Source organism: Pimephales promelas, chromosome 2 (genome assembly GCF_988280905.1).
Source record: "Pimephales promelas chromosome 2, fPimPro1.hap1.1, whole genome shotgun sequence".
In the NCBI taxonomy this organism is placed as follows: Eukaryota; Metazoa; Chordata; class Actinopteri; order Cypriniformes; family Leuciscidae; genus Pimephales; species Pimephales promelas.
The window spans coordinates 50,667,911-50,675,410 of NC_142770.1; positions in this window are offsets into that span (position 1 = coordinate 50,667,911).

Consider the following 7,500-nt stretch of genomic DNA (forward strand, 5'->3'; position numbering starts at 1 on the left):
CCCCAGACGACGCATCCTCCCCAGGATGTCGGAAACCGATACCGAGCAACGCTCTTTTTTTGGTCCGTCACCTTGTCCGAGCGGGGCTCTCGTCCCCTTCCTCGACAAAACCCCGAAGGCCCGTTTTAGGACCGTCTCGGCACCGACGGGTGCTCCGTTCACGCCCACCGATACCGTCTCGCCCCGGGTCCGAGGCACCCACCCAGGTCACCGGCCATGGAGACGGGCCGGCCCTGGGGAACTCTTTCGACTTCACGTTTACGGACTCTGTCCTTTTTTTCCGGAGGGGGGCCTTTTCCTCCAGAGCGCCCTGGTGACCGCCTGCCTGCCTGCCTGCCGACCCCAGATGACGCACCCCCCCCCCCAGGATGTCAGAAACCGATACCGAGCTCCGTTTTTTAGCCCGTCGCCTTGTCCGATTGGGGCGCTCGTCCCCTTCCTCGACAAAACCCCGAAGGCCCGTCTTAGGACCACCTCGGCACCGACGGGGGCTCCGCCAGGCAGACGTATTCGCTCGTGCCCGAACACGAGGCGCTCTCCCCGGTCGCCAGCCGGGGGAGGTTCGTTAGCATTGGGAATCTCGTTCGTACGCAACAGCACGGACACTCGCCGTTTACCCAGACCGACCGTTCGACAAGCATATGCCTGGGGTGCACTTTTTCCATAAAACCAGCCTGTCTTTTTCTGGAGGTCTCGTACTTCCAGAGCTCCGACGGGGGCGTAATCTGGATTTTATATGCCCACCCAGAGCGAGTCTGAGTGGGACTCACGACGGTCTGATCAATGGTAGGGGGTGCTCTGTGTTTCGCACCACCACACTTGCCCTCTTCCATACAGCCCCGAAGGCCCGTTTTAGGACCGTCTTCCCTCCAGGTGGAGCTCCAGGGGGTGTCGGGTGAATCTGACTCTGGCCCAGGACGGGCCACCCTCCCTGGGCTGGCCAGGGAGGTCTGAGGGCATGGAGCTTTGGAACCACACCACGTCAGTGGACTTAGTCTATTTTTTTTCCCCAAGCTTTGGCACCAGAGCCGGACCACACCATGTGCGCTGGGCTCGTGCCCAGGAAAGATGCACCCTGCCTGGGGTTTCACTTTTTCCATAAAACCAGCCTGTCTTTTCCTGGAGGTCTCGTACTTCCAGAGCTCCGACGGGGCGTAGTCTGGATCTTATATGCCCACCCGGAGCGAGTCTGAGTGGGACTCACGACGGTCTGATCAATGGTAGGGGGGGTGCTCCGTGTTTTGCACCACCACACTTGCCCTCTTCCATACAGCCCCGAAGGCCCGTTTTAGGACCGTCTCCCCTCCAGGTGGAGCTCCAGGGGGTGTCGGGCGAATCTGACTCTGGCCCAGGACGGGCCACCCTCCCTGGGCTGGCCAGGGAGGTCTGAGGGCATGGAGCTTTGGAACCACACCACGTCATTGGACTTAGTCGATTTTTCTCAGAGCCGGACCCCCCCGCCATGTGCGCTGGGCTCGTGCCCAGGAAAGATGCACCCTACCTGGGGTGCACTTTACATAAAACCAGCCTGTCTTTTCCTGGAGGTCTCGTACTTCCAGAGCTCCGACGGGGCGTAGTCTGGATTTTATATGCCCACCCAGAGTGAGTCTGAGTGGGACTCACGACGGTCTGATCGCTGGTAGGGGTCCTCTGTGTTTGCCACCACCACGCTTCCCCTCTCTCATACATCCCCGAAGGCCCGTTTTAGGACCGTCTTCCCTCCAGGTGGAGCTCCAGGGGGTGTCGGGCGAATCTGACTCTGGCCCAGGACGGGCCACCCTCCCTGGGCTGGCCAGGGAGGTCTGAGGGCATGGAGCTTTGGAACCACACCACGTCATTGGACTTAGTCGATTTTTCTCAGAGCCGGACCCCCCGCCATGTGCGCTGGGCTCGTGCCCAGGAAAGATGCACCCTACCTGGGGTGCACTTTACATAAAACCAGCCTGTCTTTTCCTGGAGGTCTCGTACTTCCAGAGCTCCGACGGGGCGTAGTCTGGATTTTATATGCCCACCCAGAGTGAGTCTGAGTGGGACTCACGACGGTCTGATCGCTGGTAGGGGTCCTCTGTGTTTGCCACCACCACGCTTCCCCTCTCTCATACATCCCCGAAGGCCCGTTTTAGGACCGTCTTCGCTCCAGGTGGAGCTCCAGGGGTGGCGGGCAAATCTGAATCTGGCCCAGGACGGGCCACCCTCCCTGGGCTGGCCAGGGAGGTCTGAGGGCATGGAGCTTTGGAACCACACCACGTTATTGGACTTTGTCTATTTTTTTCCCCCAAACTTTGGCACCAGAGCCGGACCACCACACCATGTGCGCTGGGCTCGTGCCCAGGAAAAGATGCACCCTGCCTGGGGTGCACTTTTCAGAAAACCAGCCTGTCTTTTCCTGGAGGTCTCGTAACTTCCAGAGCTCCAGCGCGGCGTAATCTGGATTTTTTACATGCCCACCCAGAGTGACTCTGAGTGGGACTCACGACGGTCTGATCGCTGGTAGGGGTCCTCTGTGTTTGCCACCACCACGCTTCCCCTCTCTCATACATCCCCGAAGGCCCGTTTTAGGACCGTCTTCGCTCCAGGTGGAGCTCCAGGGGTGGCGGGCGAATCTGAATCTGGCCCAGGACGGGCCACCCTCCCTGGGCTGGCCAGGGAGGTCTGAGGGCATGGAGGTTTGGAGCCACCCCACATTTTTTGTACTTTGTCGTTTTTCGAGATCTGGGCTTCAGAGTCGAGCCCAGGCTCCGTTTCAAGGTGGGCATTGGGCTTCGTTCTTGCCCAGGAGACCCGCACCCTGCCTGGGATGCACTTTTCAGAGAAACCGGGCCGCCTTTTCCCGGAGGTTTTCGTGTTTTTCAGAGCTCCACCACAGCAGAGATTGAATCCTCTTCCCCAGCCAGAGTGCACCCTCTCTGGCTTGGGTGAGTGCCTTGAGTGCCCTGGAGGTCCGAACAGACAGCACGTTTATGGACTCTGTCTATTTTTCAAATTCGACTCCAGAGTCAAGCCGGCCAGGGGCTCTCTGAAGGCCCCTCTCTCCCTCATCCTCTACAAGAGCCCCAGGGTCCGTTTTAGGACCGTCTTCGCTCCAGGCGGAGCTCCAGGGGTGGCGGGGGAAATCTGAGTCTGGCCCAGGACGGGCCACCCTCCCTGGGCTGGCCAGGGAGGTCTGAGGGCATGGAGGTTTGGAGCCACCGCACCTTTTTTGGACTCTGTCGTTTTTCGAGATCTGGACTTCAGAGTCGAGCCCAGGCTCCGTTTCAAGGTGGGCATCGGGCTTTATTCGTGCCCATGAGACCCGCACCCTGCCTGGGATGCACTTTTCAGAGAAACCGGGCCGTCTTTTCCCTGGAGGTTTTCGTGTTTTTCAGAGCTCCACCACAGCAGAGATTGAATCTGCTTCCCCAGCCAGAGTGCACCCTCTCTGGCTTGGGTGAGTGGTGCCTTGAGTGGCCAGGGCCAACATCACCCACGGGCATCGGGCTTTATTCGTGCCCATGAGACCCGCACCCTGCCTGGGATGCACTTTTCAGAGAAACCGGGCCGTCTTTTCCCTGGAGGTTTTCGCGTTTTTCCAGAGCTCCACCACAGCAGAGATTGAATCTGCTTCCCCAGCCAGAGTGCACCCTCTCTGGCTTGGGTGAGTGGTGCCTTGAGTGGCCAGGGCCAACATCACCCACGGGGCATCGGGCTTTATTCGTGCCCAGGAGACCCGCACCCTGCCTGGGATGCACTTTTCAGAGAAACCGGGCCGTCTTTTCCTGGAGGTTTCGCGTTTTTCCAGAGCTCCACCACAGCAGAGATTGAATCTGCTTCCCCAGCCAGAGTGCACCCTCTCTGGCTTGGGTGAGTGCCTTGAGTGGCCAGGGCCAACATCACCCACGGGGCATCGGGCTTTATTCGTGCCCAGGAGACCCGCACCCTGCCTGGGATGCACTTTTCAGAGAAACCGGGCCGTCTTTTCCTGGAGGTTTCGCGTTTTTCCAGAGCTCCACCACAGCAGAGATTGAATCTGCTTCCCCAGCCAGAGTGCACCCTCTCTGGCTTGGGTGAGTGCCTTGAGTGGCCAGGGCCAACATCACCCACGGGGCATCGGGCTTTATTCGTGCCCAGGAGACCCGCACCCTGCCTGGGATGCACTTTTCAGAGAAACCGGGCCGTCTTTTCCCTGGAGGTTTTCGTGTTTTTCAGAGCTCCACCACAGCAGAGATTGAATCTGCTTCCCCAGCCAGAGTGCACCCTCTCTGGCTTGGGTGAGTGGTGCCTTGAGTGGCCAGGGCCAACATCACCCACGGGGCATCGGGCTTTATTCGTGCCCAGGAGACCCGCACCCTGCCTGGGATAGCAGATCGGTTTGTGTGAGTTCTGGTTGTGTGAGCGTTACCCTTCTACATCACCCCCATGGCCCGTTTTAGGACCGTCTCGGCTCCGGGCGGACAGCCGGGGGGCAGGGGGCGAATCTGCCTCCGGCCCGGGTCGGAGCACCCTCCCCGGGGCCGTGCGTGGAGACCCGTCGCGCCCGGAGCTCCCGTGCAACCCCACGTTTTGGACTTGGGTTTTGGAGCGAGCGAGCGGGGTCGAAACCCCGGGGGCCGAGCCGCCACGGAGCCCCCGAGCCCCGGGGACGAAGCCCCGGGAGCGAGGTCCCTCCGTGGAGGCGCGAGCCCCCGGAGCCCGGCCGCCCGCCCGGGGAGGAGAGCGCACGCTCCCCTACCCCTCAAAACCCACGTGGCTGGTTGCAGCAGACCCTGTGCACCGGAGGTTCCTCCAGGAGCGCGGGGCTGGGCGCTCCAAGCCCAAGTCATACAGGCAACCATGCCTCCCCGGGACTCCCCCTGCGAGCGGCGGCTGTTTGAAGGACGGTAACCCCACCGCACGGGGCTTCAAACGACCGTAGCTCGCCGAAGGCGGCTCCGATCGACGCCAAATTTTTGTCGGCTGGAGAACGGGACGAGACCTTTCGAATGAGACCGCCCCCAGCCCCGTGGGCCCCCGGGGGCCCGAGATACGGGCCCCCAAAGCGCCCCGGAAGCGGAAAAACGCAAATATCTCGCCGAAAAGTCGACGTGCCCGGCCGAGGCCGGGCTCATTCGAACCGTCTCGCCGAGCTGAACGCGTCCATATGCGTTTCGTCGTTTTTGGTCGAGTATTCGCGGAGATATCGGCCGAAAACCCTCGGCCGCGCTCTGAAATGGCGCCCGCCGATGACGTCACGATCCCGGGAGAAAATCGCCCGTATCTCCGCGACGCGAAGGCCCAGAGAGCTCAAATTTGGGTGGCGAGGTCCCACGGGGGCCCTCGCTCGAACCAGGGCGGCGGCGGGCCCCGGGGACGCCCCCTACCGGATCGCCGTTCGCCGGGACCCCCGACTTTGAACGGCTATAACTCGGGGACCCGGGCGAGTTGGACCTCGTGGGTGGGCTCTTTCGAAAGGCCCCGTCCGGCACTACGGTCGATTCGAGTTTGGGGAAGATTGGCCCAGGGGTTCGCGAGATATAAGCCAAAAACGCCGCGCCTTTGACCGGGCCTAACTCCCTGACCCCGAGGCCCCCGGGGACGCGGGTGGCCTCTTTGGATAGGGCCCCTCGAGGCCTTGGGAAGACCCGAGTTTGAAATTTTTTCGCCCGGCCGTCTTCGAGATATCGGCGAAAAACGGAATCTTCCCGTCTTGTGGGTGTGGGTGTCTCCGGGGGGCGGGGGGACTTCCAGGACCCCGGGGGGGGCCACCTGGCCGTGCCCGAGGACGGTGCACCTCCCTGGGTGTGCCGTCAGAGCCTCCGGGGCCCCCGGAAGTCCCCGCCCACTGCACGTTTTCGGACTTTGAGGGATTTTCGGGCCCCGAATTCGAACGCCCGTAGCTCGGGGACCCGGCGGCCCAGAGACACCGGACTCGGGTCAAGTGTGGCGTCCCGGCGGGCCCCTCGCAAAGAGCCCGCCCCCGAGCTCCGGGGCCCCCGGGTCCCGGAGAAAAGGGGCCCGACGTGTCGGGGGGGCGCCTGGGAAGGAAAGGTCCCAGGGGCCCGGGGGAGGCGGGGTCCGAGAGGGCCCGTGGGGAGCCCCCGACACCCGAAAGGGCGAGCCGCTGGGACCTCCCCTCTCCGAGATACGGGCCGTTTTCTCCGAAAGTCGCCCGCGCGTAACGGGGCCCATCTCGGGACCGGGAGGTCCCAGCGGCTCGCGGCGGCGGGTGCGGGGCCCGCTCTCGGGGACCTTGCTCCTCCCGCCGTCCCGAGCCACGGGGACCTTCCGGTCCCGAGATACGGCCACTTCCTGTCCAGCTTTGACCGGGTGTAACTCGAAAAGTAAGCCGAGTTGGGGCTCCACACTCGGGGGTATTGGGGGCCTCTAGGAGGGCCCCCCACGCCGGGTGTATGGGGCCCCAACTCGGCTTGGTTCCGGAGATATGGCCCTTTAAAGTTTCAACTTTGACCGGGTGTAACTCGAAAAGTAAGCCGAGTTGGGGCTCCACACTCGGGGGTATTGGGGGCCTCTAGGAGGGCCCCCCACGCCGGGTGTATGGGGCCCCAACTCGGCTTGGTTCCGGAGATATGGCCCTTTAAAGTTTCAACTTTGACCGGGTGTAACTCGAAAAGTAAGCCGAGTTGGGGCTCCACACTCGGGGGTATTGGGGGCCTCTAGGAGGGCCCCCCACGCCGGGTGTATGGGGCCCCAACTCGGCTTGGTTCCGGAGATATGGCCCTTTAAAGTTTCAACTTTGACCGGCTGTAACTCGAAAAGTAAGCCGAGTTGGGGCTCCACACTCGGGGGTATTGGGGGCCTCTAGGAGGGCCCCCCACGCCGGGTGTATGGGGCCCCAACTCGGCTTGGTTCCGGAGATATGGCCCTTTAAAGTTTCAACTTTGACCGGCTGTAACTCGAAAAGTAAGCCGAGTTGGGGCTCCACACTCGGGGGTATTGGGGGCCTCTAGGAGGGCCCCCCACGCCGGGTGTATGGGGCCCCAACTCGGCTTGGTTCCGGAGATATGGCCCTTTAAAGTTTCAACTTTGACCGGCTGTAACTCGAAAAGTAAGCCGAGTTGGGGCTCCACACTCGGGGGTATTGGGGGCCTCTAGGAGGGCCCCCCACGCCGGGTGTATGGGGCCCCAACTCGGCTTGGTTCCGGAGATATGCCCGTTTGAAGTTGCAACTTCTACCCAGTCTAATAATCCCAAAATAATAATTAAATAAAAAAAAAAAATAATAATAAAAATAAAAATAAGCCGAGTTGGGGCTCCACACTCTGGGCCTGGGGGGCACCACTAGGAGATCCCCCTGTGCCCAGAGCGTGGAGCCCCGAATCGGCTTTCCACACCACTCACACCGGTTTCTGACTACCTTAAGAGAGTCATTGTTAGTCGCGCAGTTTACCCGACTCTGGGAACCGGGGCTTTGGGCTTGGGGGAGACCCACCGCTCGCCCCCTAACACGTCGGGGGGGACCAGGGGGCACCCGCCTGGACCCCCTCAGCCCCACTTCGGAGAACCAGAACGCTGGCCAGGGACCCC